Source organism: Bufo bufo, chromosome 4, assembly GCF_905171765.1.
Source record: "Bufo bufo chromosome 4, aBufBuf1.1, whole genome shotgun sequence".
In the NCBI taxonomy this organism is placed as follows: Eukaryota; Metazoa; Chordata; class Amphibia; order Anura; family Bufonidae; genus Bufo; species Bufo bufo.
This window is the reverse complement of record NC_053392.1, coordinates 421200953-421220739: the sequence shown is the minus strand read 5'-3', so window position 1 is coordinate 421220739 and position 19787 is coordinate 421200953. Positions and strand designations below refer to the sequence as shown.

Sequence of the window (19787 nt, the reverse complement as noted above, 5' to 3'; positions counted from 1 at the left end):
CTCAGGATCCAGGCTGTTAACTTCAGTTTCCCGAGGTTCGGGTGTTCCAAAGGACCTTGAAGAAGAAGGTCTTGTCTCTTTGGAAGGAGAATCGGGCTTCCGATTGCCAGTTTGGTGCAATTAGTATTAGCATTGTTGAACTCTTCTTCAATTTTCTCAAAACTGCTGGAATTAGGGGAAATTGAGGAACGGCATATGCTAGCTCCATGTTCCACTCCTGAGCTAGAGCACCTACTCCCAATGAATGGACTCTTGGATTGAGAGAGTAGAAACAATCCAGCTGGGAATTTTCTTTCGATCCAAAAAAGGTCTATCTGTGGGCGGCCCCATTGGTGACAAATCAGATGAAACACCTCTCTGTTGAGCCTCAATTCTCCTGGGTTGAGTTTGTGTCGACTTAGGAAGTCTGCTGTGGAGTTGACTGCTCCTTTTAGATGAATGGCCGAGATGGAAAGAATTTTCTTTTCGGCCCATGTAAATATGTGGTCTGTCAGCTTTTGGAGAAGAGGATTCCTTGTTCCTCCTTGGCGCTTTAAGTAGCAAATAGTGGTCATATTGTCGGACAGAATTTTTATACGATTGCCCCGGAGTAGATGTTCTGCTGTCTTTACTGCTTTCAGAACTGCCTTCAATTCTCTGAAGTTCGAGGATCTCCGACTGTCTAGAAGGGACCATTCTCCTTGAAAGAAGTGACCTTCCAGGTGGGCTCCCCAGCCCCTCTGGCTCACATCTGTGGTGATCACTATCGCCGGTGACATGTTACAGGGGGTCCCTTTCCCTAGGTTTTCCGGGTTCGTCCACCAGGACAGGGAGTTTAACACTTCCTTTGGCAGGAGTCTTTTTGAGTTGGGGGAGTGGTGGTCTCTGTCCCAGGATGAGAGCACTGCGTCCTGTGAGGCTCTTGAGTGGTACTGACCCCAAGGCACGATTGATATGCAAGAAGTCATCAGGCCTAGGATCGGCATAGTCTCCCGTAAGGAATGCTTTCCCTTCTTTTTGAAGGATTTTATTCTATTATCCTCACCTTTTTTTCTTTTGGAAGGAAAGAATGCTGATCTACTGTATCTAGAATCGTCCCCAAGAATTTCTTCTTGGTGTCCGGATCCAGGTCCGACTTTTTGTAGTTGATAATCCAACCTAGGTCTTTGAACAAGGCTAAGGTCTGTTGAATATGGTCTTCCAGACTCCGTCTTGATTCTGCAATGAGCAGAAAATCATCTAGGTATGGTATTATCTTTATTTGGTACTGACTTAGGTAGGCCATAACTTCTGAGATCACCTTTGTGAATATGCGTGGAGCTTAGGATATTCCAAACAGCAGGCACTAAAACTGGTAGTGGAAAATTTCTGTTTGGTTTTTTGACTGCGAATCTTCGATATTGTTGGTGCTGAGGATGTATTTGGATGTGGTAGTACACATCCTTCAGCTTCTTTTTGCTCTCAGGCCCGCAAATATTTCATCCTGTATGGTGCGAGCCTGTTCTTCCTCTTCGACTGACATTGTCTGTCTTATGGCGGTTAGTACTGTAGATCCTCCCTGGAGAATAGGTACTTCCTCTGTTCGTCTGAAAGAGAAGGGGAAGTATCGTCCTCCATTTCTTCGGAATAGTATAACCCCTCTTCCTCCGAATCGGAGTCTAGACTGTTTTGCAGGGGAGGGGGGGGGGGGGGGGGGGGGATGTGGCTTAGGCCCGCCGCCTGGACATCTTACCTTACTATGGCTCTTAAATCCGATAAAAAGGAAAAAAGGAAGCTTGTTGTCACAGGAATCAAAATAGAGTGGAGGTGCACCCCCTGAGCTGCCACCCGTTCCCCTGGCCCTGCCTACTTGCACCACCCGCCCTAGGTGACAGAGTGCAACTGGGCGACAGTCCCTAACCTACTAAGTGCAAGCAGAGAGAAAGAGACAGCAGGGAAGAGGACAGCCACTGAGAAGTTACAATAAGCGGACAAGAGGTAGAAAAAAAACGGAAGGCGAGGCGGGTCAACTAGCCGAGGTCACGTCAGAACAAGGGAAGAGGCAAAGACAAATCCGTAAACAAGCCGAGGTCAGAATCCGAGAGGTAGCGTCAATGTACAAGGAGCATGCAGAAGAGGTGTCAAGAGGCGGTTCGAGGTTCAGTTCCAGAGGTAGCTTAATAAGAATAAAGTACACAGCCTATAGGACAAAAATCACAGGAGAAAAAAAGAAAAAAGAAAAAGAGAAAAAGAGAGAAAAAAAGAACACTTACATGACCCTGGACGGGGGAGTCTGTAACAGTGTCCTGCTTAAAGGGTTTCTACCACTTAGTTTTCACAAAATTAGCTTTCAGACACTAGCGATCCGCTAGTGTCTGCTCTACCAAACAATCCTAATATAATAGCTTTTTGTGCAGCCGTTTCGCTAAAAAAAGAACATATTGATATGCTAATGAGCCTCTAGGTGCTATGGGGGCATCATTAGCACCTAGAGGCTCGGTCTACCTTCACAAAATGCCGCCGCCCAGCACGTCCCTCCAGCACGCCCATCTCCTCCGGAATGCGATCCTCCCTGTGAGCCAGCGGACGAATTCTCGCGCGCCTGTATTCGGCGCATGCGCAGTGAATGTCTGACCGCTTCCCTGCTCAGACATCTCCACTGCGCCTGCGCCGATGACGTCATAGTGCTCCGAGGAACAGGCGCAGTGGAGATGTCTGTGCAGAAAGCGGTCAGACATTCACTGCGCCGAATACAGACGAGCACGGCGCATGCGCAAGAATTCGTCCGCTGACTCACAGGGAGGATCGCATTCCGGAGGAGATGGGCGGGCTGGAGGGACGCGCTGGGCGGCGGCATTTTGTGAAGGTAGACCGAGCCTCTAGGTGCTAATGACGCCCGCATAGCACCTAGAGGCTCATTAGCATATCGATAAAAGTTCTTTTTTTTGCGAAACGGCTGCACAAAAAGCTATTATATTAGGATTGTTTGGTAGAGCAGACACTAGCGGATCGCTAGTGTCTGAAAGCAAATTTTGTGAAAACGAAGTGGTAGAAACCCTTTAAGGCTCCATTCACACGTCCGTAAATTTTTATCTGCATCCGTTCCGCAAAATTGCGGAACAGATGCGGACGCATTCATTTCAATGGGGCCGCAAAATATGCAGACAGCATTCAGTATGCTGTCCGCATCCGCAGTTCCGTTCCGTTATGCGGAACCGCAAAAAAAGTAGAGCATGTCCTTCTGCCCGCAAATTGCGGTCCGTAGCCCTATTGTACTCAATGGGTCCGCAAAAATGCGGATGACATGCGGATGACATGCGGATAGGTGCCAAATGTCATCCGCATGTTATCCGCAATTGCGGATCCGCAGGAAGTAAAAAAAATAAATAGGCCTGCCCCTGAGAACTTCAGAACTTGGGAAAGCAGTGAAGAAAGAGGAGACAAGACTACACTAGTGAAAAGATGGCTTCCTATGACGTTGAGAAATTGATTATATTGATCCAGGACCACCGTAGTATATGGGACAACCGCTGTGAAGAATATCTTGACCGTCTGAAAAAGGACCGTGCGTGGGAAGATATAGCAAAAGAGCTAGTCCCGTCATCGTGGTCTTCAGCATCAAGCCAGGAGAAAGAAAAAAAATTTGTGAGTATTTAAATATATTTATTATAGTATAAACGCTTATTCACACGACTGTGCCCCGGACGTAGTCATATTGTGGCCCGCATACACGGGCACCTGCTGTGAGCAGCCCGCATCATGGATCGCGGACCCACTCACTTCAATGGGTCCTGAGATCTGGGAGATGTGGTGTGGAAGCACCAAGCAGAAACCCACAGAAGCACTACAGAGTGCCTCCGTGGTGTCTGTGGCCGTGCCTCCGCGGAACGGACGGATCATGGACCCATTCAAGTTGAATGGGTCTGGATCCATCTGTGGCAGCTGCAATTGCGGTCCCCAATGCACGGAACGGCCGACACACGTTTGTGCTATAATTCAAAATATGTCTTGTAGTTTTTATTTAAAAGAGGACCTTTCATCTATTTAACCCTAGTCTAATTAGGGTCTTGCCTTATAGGGCGGCCTCCACTGATGTCATTGCATTTATTTTTATTTTTGTAAAAGACAACCACCCCCGTTCGTCCTCTGTTGTCCCCTGTCGATTTCGGCGCCTTATATTCTAATTAGACGACTTGGTTATACTAGGCGGAGACTGGAGCGGTTCTCTTCTCCCTGGCTGTGAGCGCCTCCAATTAGAGCGCACCGCTCATAACCAGGGAGAATGTAAGGTGCCAAAATCAACAGCGGACAAACAGGGGAGTCTTAGAAAAAAAAATAAAATAAGTGCAATGACATCAGTGGGGGCCGCCCTATAAGTTGAGACCCTAATTAATTAGAATAGGGCTAAACAGATGAAAAGTCCTATTTAAAGGGGTTGTGGTCAGGACCTAAACGAGTGGAAGATGCCCAACCACCACCCCCCTACCTAATTGGCCTGAGGTGTGCCTTGGCCTCACTAGGTCGGTATGCCTGAAAAAGGGGGCATACCCTGAATGTGATGGTTGAATGACTGAATGAAGAATGGGAATGGGTGGGCAGGGGACGTCCGAATGCCGACGTGCTGCCTGGGAGAGCCAGACTGCTTAAGACAGGTACCGGCCCCTCCCACAAATCCAGGCTGCCTGGGAGAGCCAGACTGCTTAAGACAGGTACCGGCCCCTCCCACAAATCCAGGCTAGCCTGCGGCCAGCCTTAACACTTGTGGTCAGGACCTAAACGAGTGGAAGATGCCCAACCACCACCCCCCTACCTAATTGGCCTGAGGTGTGCCTTGGCCTCACTAGGTCGGTATGCCTGAAAAAGGGGGCAAAACCCACCAGTGAGGGAAGGATAGGCCTGAGGTGCTAGGTGCTGAATGCTTGGACCAGCTCCGCTTGTGGCTCCGGGATATACCGTACAAAGCACCCCGAGCGCCAGCGCCCCAAGTGTTTAATGATATGCACAGGGACTCCATGCTTGGACGTTGTGGATGCCGCACCGATGCGGAAAGAATGCCCCGAGAATTGAGCCAGATTCAATCCTACACTGGTCAACAGGATGCGAATATGTTTGATGAACTGGCTGGACGTCAGTGGACCAACAGGGAATGGAAGTAATGGGTCGGTGGGGCTGTGAAGACTAAGGGCCAGCAAGAGGTTGTCCAAGACTGTCACTGGACACCATGCGTTTGTGGTCTGGAAGAACTTAACTACATGGCCGGGACCTACCTGCCTTGTTTTGTTGTGAGGCAACTGCAATGAGTTACTGCCCATCCTGACTAAATCTCCCTTGCGGAGAGCCACCGCCCCTTGTCTGGCCTGTGTCACTTCACCTGGTCTTAAAACCCGTAAAACGCCAAGTACATCGCCGCCTTGATCACCAGGCTGGGAAGGACTCTGAATGGTGAGAATGTGAGAACTTCCGACAGGCTAAGAAACGTGTCCCCCTTAATAGGTCGACGGACCGACTTGACCGTGACCTGGCTCTTTTGAATGCCTCTGAGGATGGCCTTGATCGGGTGAGCTGAAAATATAGAGGGTCTGTCTGGCTCTTGAAGTGCCAAAAAATGCAGCACCCCAGCCAAATATAGCCTAATGGTGTTGTAGGATAAAGCCAATACCGAATGACAATAAGGCACGAAAGCCACCATATACTTGACCTGACCTGTGTCACCTCTAGGATATGCCAACTTAAAGTTCGAAAAAAAAAAACACCCACGCTCGGCGGTACGACCGCAACGTACTGGCCGACAAAGACTTGGTAATGAGTGAACTGGCGACCACCATCAGAGAGTCTAATCCAAGACCAGCAGCCGCCAGTCCGGTACCGGGGTGCCCACTGAGTCTGCTTCTGGGTTCTGTAAGAAAAGCGAGAAAAATCAAAACGAGATAAAGCATCAGCTGCAACGTTGCTGACCCCGTCCAAAAACCGGGCATGAAAATGAAACCCCTGTTCCAGAGCTATCCAGGTCAATCTACGCATGAAAGACATGATAAGTAACGATTTAGATCTGCCCTTGTTAATGGTCTCTGCGGTCGCCATGTTGTCAGTGTGGAAACCACCGTGTGACCCGACCACCTATGCCCCCAGACTATAGCAGCTGCCACGATAGGATAGATCTCGAACAATGCCGACATCTGAGAAAACCCTGGCAACTGTAGCACGTGTGTGGGCCATGAGCCGGCGAACCAATGTGAGCAGATATGGCCGCGAAACCTACCGAGGCAGCTGCGTCTGAAAATACGTGTGGAGAATCAGAAGTGGCCCTCGGAATAAACATGGAAATGCCGTTCCACCCACTGAGAAATCTGTCCCACATGAACAGATCTTCTCGGGCGTTAGCATTAAGATGCACTGATGCGTCCAAATCACTGGTCTGTTGTAATAAGACTAGCAATCTTGAAATGAATGATCTACCCTGAGGAATGATCCTCATGGCAAAGTATAACATGCCCAACAGAGACTGCAATTCTCTCTTGGTGCAAACCTGAGACATGAGCAAGGAACGGACACCTGATTTGATTGGGGCACTCGTGTGTCTGCTGAGGCAAGGCTATGAGCCCAGTGTGGAATCCCCGTAGGAAACCTTCCACCAGAAAAGCGCGGAACGGCTGAACGGGATGAAGCCGCAGCAGGCGGTCAAGGACCTCGACATTCACCCGGCTCAGTCATGCCGGCTTCACGGTGCAGACCGTGACAGGGCAGCCCGTTTAAGCCGACAGACAACTGACAGAAGCCAACCCCCCTCCCCCGACAGTATGAACGTATGAGGAGCGGTCGATGAGGCTCACGTGAAGTATGATAGTCGTTTCCACTGACGGATGAAGCGAGCCCGAGTTTAACTGAATCTGTGGCGTGGCAGACTGATTAAAAACGAATACTGCGGGCTAACGAACCTACAGACGTGGTAGGTGAATGTATGTAAGAATAGGAGTCGTGGAAAACAGACCGTATGACGTATGACACTATACTACGAGATGAAACGAAGTGTCTCTGACTGTCGTGCGAGAGTGTGACAGTGGTTGGTGAATGTATCTATGCTAGTGGTGTATGCAAAAGGCTAGTGGAAAGATTACCACCAGGACAACATGAAAATCCTTCCTTTAGAAAGCCCCCTTTTTTTTTTTTTTTTTCTTTAATTAATAGTAACCACGCCCCCTAAAGGAAGAACCTTCATTTCATTTTTTTTTTTTTTTTTTACGCCGCTGTCATATGTGCAGACTACCTGTATGGGGTAAGTAGGTGGTATATGTACGTGAAGTCAATGTGTGCCCATGACTAAAGACACAACAAAAGAAAGAAAACACCAAACAAACAAACAACAAATAAAATAAAAAAAACGTGGAAAGAAAGAAGAGGGGAAAGAAAAAAGAAAAAAAAAAAAAACAACCTGTTAACCCTACGACCTGCTGCCCGTAAGCTGACAAACAAGATGACGGAATCTAAGCCCCTCCCCTTCCCCCCCCCAGCAGCGTGAAACGATTGAACGAAAAGCCTTCGAGGCTGACAGGGAGTATGATAGTCGTTTCCACTGACGTATGAAGCGAGCCCGAGTTTGTGTGAATCTGTGACGTGGCAGATTAATTAAAAACGAATACTGCGGGCTAAAGAACCTACAGACGTGGTAGGTGATGTATGTAAGTATAGGATTTGTGGAAAACAGACCGTATGACGTATGACACTAGTCTACGAGATGAAACGGGGTGTGTATGTCGTGCGAGCGTGTAGCTGTATTGGTGGATGAACCTGTGCTAGAGGTGTATGGATGCAGCTTGGTGGATAAAGTTTTATTTTTTTTTTTTTTTTCTTTATTTGAACAACCCACTTTTTTTTTTTTTTTTTTTTTTTTTTACTTTATTTAACAATCCACTTGTACCCTTTTTTTTTTTTTTTTTCGTCAAACTGCCTGATGTGCGAACTATGTGTCTAAGGTATGTATGTAGTGTATGTGATGAGTGTCAAACATGTGCACAAGCAGCAACCTTGTAAGTAATCAACTCAGTAATGGCACCAGCCCAGCTGCCAGAGTTTAACCTGCTGAGCCCAGATGACTCGCAGCCCCTGTATGAACTTAGATACAGGTTATGCTGAGACTATGTGACAATGCTGCCCATTGGTGCCAAAACTTGAATTGCATGTGCCTGAACGCAGTGAGGAGAAGCGATCCTCCGGCACACTTCCCCCTCTCTACACACCCTCCTACCCTCCTCCACGTTGCCACGCTCCCCAAACAAAGCAGTTATCATGGAAAACGACCTGAACAGCTTGCAGACTGAAGTGAAAGGTACACCCGCTTCTCTGAGATCCGACTCGTGCAGGACGCTTGCTGATGACATCACACCCGGAAGTAGCAGACGTCCGAATGCCGACGTGCTGCCTGGGAGAGCCAGACTGCTTAAGACAGGTACCGGCCCCTCCCACAAATCCAGGCTGCCTGGGAGAGCCAGACTGCTTAAGACAGGTACCGGCCCCTCCCACAAATCCAGGCTAGCCTGCGGCCAGCCTTAACACTTATCCCATCTTAGACAATTGGGGCATATCGCTAGGATATGCCCCCATTGTCTGATAGGTGCGGGTCCCACCTGCACACACAAGGAGAACGGAGCCGGGGAGAGTTGTGAATGGGAGCTCACCACACATGCGCGGCCACCGCTACCATTCATTTCTATGGGGCCGACGGAAATGGCCGAGTCAGCGCTCGGCTATTTTCTGAGGCTCTATAGAAATCAATGGAGGGCGGCCACGCATGCGCAGTGCGCCCTCCTAAACTTTCTCCACTCCGTTCTCCTTGTAGGTGCGGGTCCCAGAGGTGGGACCCGCACCTATAAGACTATGGGGGCATACCCTAGCGATATGCCCCCATTGTCGTCAAGTAGTAAATGCCAAACAGAAAAAAGTGGTGATGGATCACAAAAAAAAAAAAAAAAACATGTATACCAAGTATCTGAACTTTTTGAAACCGATTATGGAACTAGGACCGGAAGTACATTTTTTAGAGGTAATAGAATTTATTTTTTATATATTTTAAATTATTATAATTTAATTAGAACTTTATTTTACAGAACTTTTGATAATCTGGCGATTGAGCAGTCCGGATCAAGACCTCCAATGAGTGAAACACAGGAGGAAGAAACTCAGGAGAATACGGCTGGAGGATCTTCAACCACAGAACCGCTCCTGCCTTTAGAGCTGAGAGAACAAGGTCCTGTAATAGAAAATGTCACTGTGGCCACCGCAGAAAGGACCCCAGTTGTACCTGCTCCTGTTTGCCCTTCATCTGGCAGACGACGCCAACGTCCACTAATCGCTTCTAATGTAGATCTTCGAGCACATGTTAATTCAATGGTGCTCGAATATCTAAATCAGAACCGAACAGACGCGAAGGAAGAGATAGCTCTAAAAAGGGCTAGCTCCATCCATGCGTCGTGTGCCAGATGAACGGCAAACACGATGCTGTACTGCGTTGGCCATGGTGATAGACGAATTTGCTGGGCCTCAGGAGCCACAAGAAGTCCTTCACTTTTTGGAAAATTGGAGAGATAAGAGACTTAACTTCATCACCCCTCCTTCCCATCTCAATAGACCTGACCCTCCAATAATGCATACCCCTGGCCCTTTTTCAAGGGAATTATTTGAATTAATTATTTAATTTTTTGTAATAATAAAACCTTGTTATACTGTTACTATTGAGTGTGTCTTATTTATTCAAAAATGTTATATTACATTTTTTTTTATAATATATGATCTATAATATATTTAGGTCATTATTATTAAATTATTTTTTTTCAATACATATTTTTTCATTACTATAAGACCACATGCACATGCCCGTGGCTGAAAACAGCGGGTCCACAATATGCAGTCACCGGCCGTGTGCACCCCGTATCACAGATGCAGACCCATTCTTTACAATGGGTCAACATCCTGAAGATGTGGTGCTGTGCGGAATGGAAGCACAGTTCAGAAGCCCACGTAAGCACTACGGAGTAACTGTCTGTGCCTCGACACCGCAAAAAATATATAAAATGTTCTATTTATTTGCGGTGCAGACGGATCACAGAACCATTGAAGTGTAATGGCTTTTGATCCGTTCCAGTCGCTGCATGGACATTGCCCGTGCATTGGGGACAGCAAATTGTGGTCCTCAAAACACGGAACAACCGCACAACGGAGAATCATCTTTTTGATGATACGGTACATAATGACTTCTATTTTGTTTAATCACACCAATCCTTGAGCAGCATTGAGCTTGAGTAAACAATAGAAGTTATTATGTACTAGGCCTGCACAATATATCGCCAAAGCAATCGCAATAAATCGCCATATCGCAATCGCCAATTGGCCGACCCAAAAATGCTGCAATTGTATTACCATATTTTTCGCTTTATAAGACGAACTTTTCCCCCCCCCAAAAGTGATGGTTGACTTTTTACGTGGCTCACACTGATGTATCGCGCGGCCGGCGATACATCAGTTACAGTGCGGGGAGGGAGGAGGGGCTGGAGGCAAGTCGTTATTTTAATGAACAAATGTTCTTCTATTTATCTGTTCTGTGCAGTGCTATTAAGAAAATGGCAAGTTTTGTATTTTGTACTTTTGCAGTAATGCAAATATGTTATTTAGTAAAAGATGTTTTATTTTGAAAAACACTGTGCATTTCAGTTCTTGAGTTAAGCATAACTACATTTCAGCATTATCAGTAATTTGTGTGCTTTTGCCTTGAAAGTCAAAGCAAATAGACCTCTAGCACAATTCCCTTAAAATATTGCATCGCATATCGTTATCGCAATTTTTAGGGCCCTAATCGCAATCGCACAAAATTCACATATCGTGCAGCCCTATTATGTACCCTTCCAGTTTTAGATTCAGAGCTGAAACTGGAAATGACCATATTTTCACCCAGGCAGCCCCCCCATATTTGCTTGATCGCACATGGAAAGGGCTACACACTGCCGGGCAGATGCTTCTGGCAAGCAGTGTGTTTGGTGAAATCACCTGCACTAATGTGCGGGCTTTTGCGCTGACCTAGCTAAAAAGGTCATACTGATTATTCAACTTAATTTTAAAACTGGGATCCGAAGTTGGCCTCGGTACCCAAGGTACCAGTAGGTACAGAAGCCAACTTTGGATCCCAGTTTTAAAAAATTTTCAAGTTGAAAAATCGAAGACTCACAAAACTTCGTAGATAACGAATTTCACCTCGGGGGAGCCCATACATTTGAATGCTGTACGCAGACGAATCTCCACACAGTATTCAATGTTCTCATCAAAGAGACTTTCGATCTTTGATTCAATGCTCGCTTCGCTCAACCCTACCTATAATCATAACGAACTGTCCAATATAGTGATAAGTAAATGGCACCATTTTTTCCCTTCTTTTCAATACATGCTGTATTGTACTGCATTGAAACTGGACCGCATGGCCTCTGTAGCTGGCAGGCCCCAAAGCCTTTGCAAGGCCTGGGGTTGCCATGGCAGCCATTGGCCCTTGTCATCGCAGCACAAGGGCCAATGGGAAGACAGAGGGAGCGCGCTCTCTCTCTGTGAGCCTCCTATACACCGCAGTCAGCATCTACATTTTCAGCAAAGCCGGCTGATATAACAAGGGCCTGGCTGTCAGTCACAGCTAGGCCCCTGCACTGACCGAGTGTGCACAGCTCAAGTGCCCCCTGATTAGCAAGACACACTTATGTCAATTCCAGCAGTCACATGTCAGGGAGATGTTAGGCACAGAAACGTCAGCCCTTCCAACAAGGCAGGTATGTAGTGTAATGGTAACTCTTATGCCTGACATACAGGAGGTCTAGCGTTCAAATCCTGATGAAGACCTGTTAAATAATTTCTTTAGTACGGCTAGATCTACACGACGACATTAGTCGAGCGACAGATAGGGCACAACTACACTGCAATATTTGTCGCACTACAATTTTTATAATGATAGTCTATGGTGTCGCAGTGTGACATTTTGCGACTGCAACGTGAGAGTCGCAGAAAAATCCATTTTAAATGGATTTTTTGCGACTGTCGCGTCACAGTGTGACACCATAGACTATCATTATAAATATTGTTGTGCGACAAATGTCGTTGTGTAGACCTAGCCTAAAAGTCTATGTGCTGGAAGAGGGCCCTCTCCAACACACCTTCATTAGTATCCTGCTTAGATCTGTGATGTTCCAGCTGGGAGGGGAAGGAGGAGCAAAGACCTGATAATACAGACAGCCCCTGCGAGTCTTGAGATGGTGTGACGAGACCAATCTCGCCACATTGCATTGGAGAAGCCTGGTTGCCCGCCTGCTTCCTTTACACTATGGCCCCGTGTTGAAACGCTTGATTTTCCCCTGCAAAGACATGAAAACTGTGTCATTTGGTACTTGCCATATTTGCACAGTGATACCCCAGATAGCTATGCCATGGAGGCCATTCGGATAGCGAAAGATTATGTTAAAGACTTTGGCTCCAAGGCGATTCTACTGTATTTGTGTAGTCTGAGTGCCATTCACCTAATAATTGAATGCACTCAGACCTCAGCCATCTGGGGATATGTTAAATGTCTATGTTTTATGCAATAGCTGCACAGTTAAATATTCTTATGTCTTTTATTGTCTTTTGCTACCATGTGGCTAATGGAGTTCTGCCTCTGCCCTTGGAGATAAATGGATTACTTCCCAATTGTCTCCAGGACAGAAGACATTGTGTAAAACTGTGTATTCTCCTGCCTGTGATAATTACATTAACCCATTGTGTAAGGTAATTGTATCACAGGCAGAGGGGAGGATATTGTGTGGGAGTGTCTGAGTGTATTGTACGGGGTTACTGGTTGTTTTACAAAACCCTGTGGGTGGTACTAATGTGTATATAAGAACAATAAACCCACAGCTCTGGCCAGAAAACACCATCACACGGTTCTGCTGGGAAAGGACGTAAATCAAAACACTGACAGGAACGCAAACAAATCAGTAACAAGTGGCCGTCTGCCCGCTTGGATGCCAGTTCTTTAGCGAACAACCTGTTTGGGTCAGGTGGAATTCAGCTGCATACTATATGGAGCATCACCCACTGTATGTTGGCAGTACAAGATCAGTGGCCCAAATTCATTTAACTCTATAAAAACACCAGTTACATATTCAAATCAATGAAAAAGTGTCCCTCTCCCCACTTTGATGCCAGTTCTTATGCCCTGGACCTGTTCAGGTGAGGCTGAACTCAACTGCATAGGATGTGGGGTAGCACCCTCTGTGTTTTGACAGTGTCAGGTCAGTGACCCAAATTTATTTAACCCCTTAAAAACAGCACTTATTCAAATCAGTGAAGTGTCTATCTGCCCGCTTTGATGCCAGTTCTATGCCAAGAAAGTGTTTGGGCCAGACTGAACTTTATTGCATATGATGCAGGGCATAACCCTCTGTAGGTTGTCGGTGTGAGATCAGTGGCCCAATTTATTTAACCCTTTAAATCAAACTCTTGTTCTCAATTTGATGCCCATTTTTGTGCCAGTCATGCTTGTCTTCATGCCACTTTCAACTAAATCTGCTTTAAGAGAGTTCAGTGCAACTTATTTTATTGCTGGTGATAAGTTCTCCTCAAAATAAAAAACGAAAAATAGAAATGATGTGAAGAAACCAACTTCAGCCCCAAATAAGAAACTGAGGAATAATAAAAATCACTTCAGCCTCCTGCAAGATCCAGAAGTTTCTAGGACTGTACCCATGTGAACGGCTTAGCCCTGGCACCGCCACACTACCACTGACCCATCATGTACGGTGACTGGCACCCGACCTGGTAAAGCTTGTGAAGCGAGAGATTCGCCCAGAAATGGCGTGCTGCTAGTACAACACCGTGCATAATGTAGGGAGCCTCACCCTGTAACTCACCTCAGACCTCCGCTGGGCTCGCCTACATCTGCTGAGGCAGCACTGGTTACGGACAGTGCGAGGGAGGGCGTGAAAGCTTTACCGCACTGGCTGCTTGTGTTTGGACCTGGGACTTGTAGTTTCTGCTAGGCAGAGACACGCCGGAGGCACGGTGCCTGTCTAGCCCTGGTGGACTACGTTTCCCATGATCCCACGAGGTCTTCTCTCTAGAAGCTGGCAAACATAGGAAGAGCCTGGTCGCCAGCCAATGAGCGCCCTGGAGGAGCTGACAGAGCAGTCGGTGGGCAGGGCTAAGGGGCTTGGGATGACGGCACGGCTCGGTGTGTGAGGGAGGGAGGTGGAGTAGTGCTCGGAAGACGAGCTTGATGATCGCGCATCTTCTGCGCTGTAACCTTGCGCTTCGGGTAGGAGCAGCCGATGGATTAACCGTTAGGGGCCTGCGGTGGAGCAGGTGCGGGAGTCCTTGTTGCTGGGCTGTGGACCTTGAAGTCTCGGCGGATAATCCAGTGCGATGTAATGGTCACTGGCGCTCCGCTGTGCTCGGCGCTCTACACGGTGGATGAACAAAGGGGAAGAAGCAGCGATCCTCCGCGTCCCAGCTCAGCGCCCCAACACATGTAAGCCTCGATCCGTGCCAGTGTCACCCCAGCCGAGCTTTGTGCCCGGGAGCGGCGGCCCCTCAGCTGTGCTGGCACAGGGTGGCGTTGTGTCATCTACAGAACGTTATCTGCCCCGCTGTGAAGAGCACAGGTGAAATCAGTGTGTGCTGCTGCTTGTTGATGGTCTCCCCCTGATCACACCAGCTCTATCCCCCCCCATCCGAGGCCTGGTGCACCGTCTGTTCTCGTGCCTTTGGGCACTCCTGCCACTAGAAAGCCCTCCCACAGTTGCTGCTGCTGCAGAACCTCTTTCCGTTCTTGTTAGCTTTTACTTTCATCACTATCGATTATTGAAAGGTCCACCAGAGCCGCCACCTAGAGCCTGTGCGGAGGGTGATGAGGCTGGGAAGTTTCTGATCTGTAATCCGAGCTGGATCCTGGTACAGAACTCTGCCCATTGTTCACGGATCAGAGCCGGCATCTCCTTCTCCATGGAGGTGAGTTTCCATTGTTTACTATCAAGTCATGTTCTGAACTGTGCTCGATGCAGAAAGCATCCACCAAGGGGATCTAGTGCTGGTGACGTTGTCTGTAGATCCGATCTATTAATGACAGGCACCAAGGGGATCTAGTGCTGGGGATGTGTCTGTAGATCAGATCCACCAAGGGGATCTAGTGCTGGTGATGTGTCTGTAGATCAGATCCACCATGGGGATGTGTCTGTAGATCAGATCCACCATGGGGATGTGTCTGTAGATCAGATCCACCAAGGGGATGTGTCTGTAGATCAGATCCACCAAGGGGATGTGTCTGTAGATCAGATCCACCAAGGGGATCTAGTGCTGGAGATGTGTCTGTAGATCAGGATCCATTAATGACAGGCACAAAGTAGATCTAGTGCTGGGGATGTGTCTGTAGATCAGGATCCGTTAATGGCACCAAGGGGATCTAGTGCTGGTGATATTGTCTGTAGATGATCCTCAGGTAGTGGATGGATGAGCAGATTGCAGAGATGGGAGGGGGTCCAGATATGTTACTGCAGCAAGCAGCAGCGCTAAAATCACCCTTCAGAATAGATGCCCTGCTGGCTCTGGCTGCCATCAATGACAGGGCACACGGTGCTATGTATCTAAGGATGGCATTCATCTTTCTGAATTGTCATTGTCTTCTTAGAGTGGGTGATGTCAGAGTTCTTGTGTTTCTGTACAGAAGTGAAAATACCATCGGTTACTGTTCAGACTATTGTCAGAAAATCCTGATTCTATGAAGTATATTTGTTCCAATTCTGGTCCCAGGAGCCACTCTGCATGTCCTAAGAGGAGATATGAGTATGTGTCATATATGTATCCTCATAGATGCCTCTGAAGTTATAGATTTTGCCGTCTGCTCCTGTTATCCCTGCTCCATGTCCACAAAGCCCTTATACAATTAATATATGAGCCATAACCAGGCCGCGTGCCAGTGCAAATCTGACTGAAGTTGACACTAAGGCTAAATGCACACGATCAGGATTGTGTGCGGAGAATCCGCATCGTAGGTCATGCACATTGTATTCTGAGAATTTGAAATTGTCGTGTGCACGATGCAGAATTTAAAATCTGCAGCATGTCAATTTTCTTTTCTTTTTCCTGAGCAGATTTTCTCCATTGACTTCAATTGATGTGGATTGTCCGCACGGATTTCCCTGCGAACACCTGCACATTTCAGTTCAGATTCTCCGCACATAAATCCGGAACGTGTGCATGTACCCCTAAACTGACCAGCACCCAGTGACTTCGCTTTCCTGCTGGCATGTTGTTGCTGGGCCTCTGAAGGCATTTATTTCTGTGGACATTAGAAATGAAGTATTTTCCATATAAATGACTAAAGCTGGAATCCGCTATTTTTAGGATCTCCACAATTGCTCCTAGTGTTTTCTACAATGGGAGTCGTCTGCTATAGAAAATGAAATTTGATTTGCTTTGGCTTCCAGCTACTTATTATTTCCTGTGTTTTGTGTGTGAAGCAAGTGAAATCGACTGTCCCATCATTGTCATGAACAACAGACCAGTATGTTCACTGTATGGCGGATTATATCTGAAGCCATTGTGCTGCAGGTGAAAGATGTCCCCACATAGAAATATATATAGAATCAATGTATACGCTGCCGGTGCCACCAAGTCATCCACAGCTTGTATTGTGGAATCCTCTGCACGGATAGATCTCTACAACCCTAACTACTCGCCATGCAGCCTGCCCTGATACAAATGGTAGCAGCTATTATACTATTCATCTAGAAGATACAACATGGGCGTTTCTATTTAGGCTACATGCACACCACAAAAATAAAGTGTGTTCATTTTCTGTCTGTGGCCCTCAGATGTAATGTTTTTGTTTTAGCGCAAAAAAAAAAACCTTACCCACTTGCACGCACAGAGTCAGTCGCTCCTCTCTTCATTGAAAAGGACCTGCGCCCTCCCAGCATGAGGGCACGGTGAGATCATCACGCTGAGCGCAGGACCATCGGCAACTCCTTTTCAATCAAGAGAGGAGTGACTGCCGCCACCTTGTGCCAGTGTACCAGTTTTTAACGGCCGTTAGACGAGTGCTAAAAAATGGCCATGTGCATGTAACCGAAATCTGACTTATAACTGGACTTTCAAGTTACCGTACACACTCCTTTACTTTCTTTGTGTCAAAGTGGCACAGGATGCTTGGTAAATATGGTGTTTTGCCTAAATCCCAATTCTTTTCAATGCAAATATGCTGGAATAGTGGCACAGTTTCGTTGGTAAATATGGCACAGTGGCGCAGGTTTCTGAAAACAGTCTGAAAGAAAAACGGTCTTTGTCCATAACAACCAATCAGTGCAGCTTTCATTTTTTAAGAGCACTAAAATAAATTAACGCCGTGTTGTTTGTTTCCAGAGCAACCAAAGCTCTTTTAAATTCAGATTTGAAAATATTTACTAAAACTCTGGCCAATAGGCTTGCATTTTGGCTCCCACAATTAATCCATAAAGATCAAGTGGGCTTTGTTAGGGGCCGACAAGGTGGAGACAATACTCAAAGATCCATTGACCTAATTGAAATTATCGATAAATATAACTCCTCCGCGTTGATATTGGGTCTTGATGCGGAGAAAGCATTTGACCGCTTGAATTGGTCGTTCATGTTCTCCACCTTGAGGGCCTTTGGCTTTAAGGGAGCATTTCTAAATGCCTTACGTACACTGTATGCCCAGCCAACAGCAATTATCAAATTTCCACATGCCCCATCGGAGGTATTTTCTATCCACAATGGCACACGTCAGGGGTGCCCACTGTCCCCTCTTTTATTTGTCCTCTGTATTGAACCTCTCGCAGCAGCCATTAGGTCCCACCCAGATATACATGGGGTCACGGTTAATAAAATTGAATACAAGCTTTCCCTGTTTGCAGATGACATCCTACTGACTTTAACGGACCCTCATGTCACACTCCCGAATCTTTTTAAATTGCTAGAGTCATATGGTAGGCTCTCAGGGTATAAGGTGAATTGAATACGACTAAGACTGAGGCCCTGCTGCTCAACCTTCCCTCTGATAGACTAACGATCTTAAAAACTAACTTTCACTTTGAATGAAGTGAGAACTCCATACGTTATCTGGGTGTTAATCTTACCAATATGTACTCCTCCCTATATGCCAACAATTTCTCAGTTGTCTTCAAGGATCTTAAAGCCCTTATGAACAAGTGGATGTCACTACCGATATCTTTTCTTGGCTGCATAGCTGCTGTCAAAATGTCCATATATCCAAGTTATTGTACCTCTTTGAAGCCCTGCCGGTTGCTGTACCCAGTAAAGAACTGAGGGGTTTCCAATCCCTGATACTTAGATTTATTTGGAACGGGAAGAGACACCGCATAGCGTGCTCTACCCTTACCGCACTTAGATCGCAGGGCGGATTAGCGGTACCTGATATTGCAAAGTATTATTGGGCTACACACCTTAGGAGACTTCCGGCCTGGACCGCATATTCTAGATGGGTTGAGATAGAAAAATTATGGATAGCCCCCATACACCCCAACTCTCTGTTATGGTCACCCCTACCAGCAGCACTTATACCGAAATTACTAGGTCCTATGGCTCTCACATAGAACGTTTGAAGAAATTGCAAACAACGCTTTTCGTTGGTCTCTGAAAAATCATCCATGACTTCTTTCCTATTTAACCCACAGTTCCCAATGAGTGTGGAGCCATTTTTTTTTTTAAATCCTTGGTTTACTAATAAATTATTCAGGTTTGCAGATATTGTCGACTATAGAACCCTGCGAATATTACCATGGGAAAGTCTTAAATCCTCATTCAAGTTGCCGGATTCCACCAATTTTCATCATACCCAATTACAACATTTTCTCCATAGCTTATACGGTTCTTGCCAGGTGTCTAAACCTACTGCATTTGAAAAACTGTGTAAACTATCGGACACTAAAGGGGCTGATATCAGACATCTATGTTCTCATATCTTCTCCCCCTTCTCCTACACTTGTTAGACACCCGTATATGACTAAATGGGAATAGATTCTGAATCGTACTATCTCGGCTGGTGAATGGGGAATGATCTGGAATAGGACGGCAATGACTTCCTCCTGCATTACTCACAGGGAGAACTTGTCACGGCTGTATGTGAGCAACAATAGTATACACAGTAAAAGAGCTACTGACCGGACCCAAACTAGGGAGGATAAAGGGTGACCCCTGTCAGACCCTCAAAGCTCTCCCTATTCTGCTAAAGCACATGCCCGGATCCAAATGGCGGAACGAGGCATGCCCACGTGCCTAAGACTGATGACCACTGTAACCCCTACAATAGTGGAAGGGGCACGGCCACCGGTGCCCTACTCAGTATATGGAGGGAACCGTGGCCAGCTCAGATCCAGTCAGAAAATAATCAGGTACACAACAATGTCTGTACACTTAGCTGAAGGTGTTGCAGCCGCAGAGAAGACGGATCCAAGGACAGCTGGCAATATCCGGAGTGCTTGCTGCAGCAGAACACAGGTCCAGTGAACTGATAGCTACAAGTGAAGATACTAAAGCAAGAGCTACAACTGAAATGAGAACTATAATCCACGCCCTACAATAGGAGGAGGGGTGATATAAAGAGAGGGAAATCAAACGCATGAGGAACAGCTGGGAGGAAGGAAACCAAAAGTAAACAGAGCAGTGAGAACTCCTCCCAGCTCTAGTAGTGACATCATCACAGGGGTGGAGAAACAGAGCTGTGAGAACGTCCCAAAGCTCTGGTAGTGACAGAACTCTTACAAGGTGTTAATGTTTTGGTACCACACTCCGCAGCT

At 46.8% G+C, this 19787-nt stretch overlaps 2 protein-coding genes across 3 annotated transcripts in view; one reads left to right on the top strand and one right to left on the bottom strand.

Moving 5' to 3' along the window:
- Nucleotides 1-13959, bottom strand: part of GGPS1 (geranylgeranyl diphosphate synthase 1) — a 131737-nt gene extending 117778 nt beyond the window's left edge. The window contains exon 1 of one of the 2 annotated variants that reach the window (XM_040429308.1): nt 13869-13959. The gene's annotated coding sequence lies outside the window, so the exon portion shown is untranslated. The remainder of the gene's footprint in view (nt 1-13868) is intronic. The other variant, XM_040429310.1, reaches the window with a different exon arrangement.
- Nucleotides 13960-14169: 210 nt separating this feature from the next.
- ARID4B (AT-rich interaction domain 4B) overlaps nt 14170-19787 on the top strand; it is a 557657-nt gene continuing 552039 nt past the window's right edge. The window contains exon 1 of the mRNA XM_040429305.1: nt 14170-14964. The gene's annotated coding sequence lies outside the window, so the exon portion shown is untranslated. The remainder of the gene's footprint in view (nt 14965-19787) is intronic.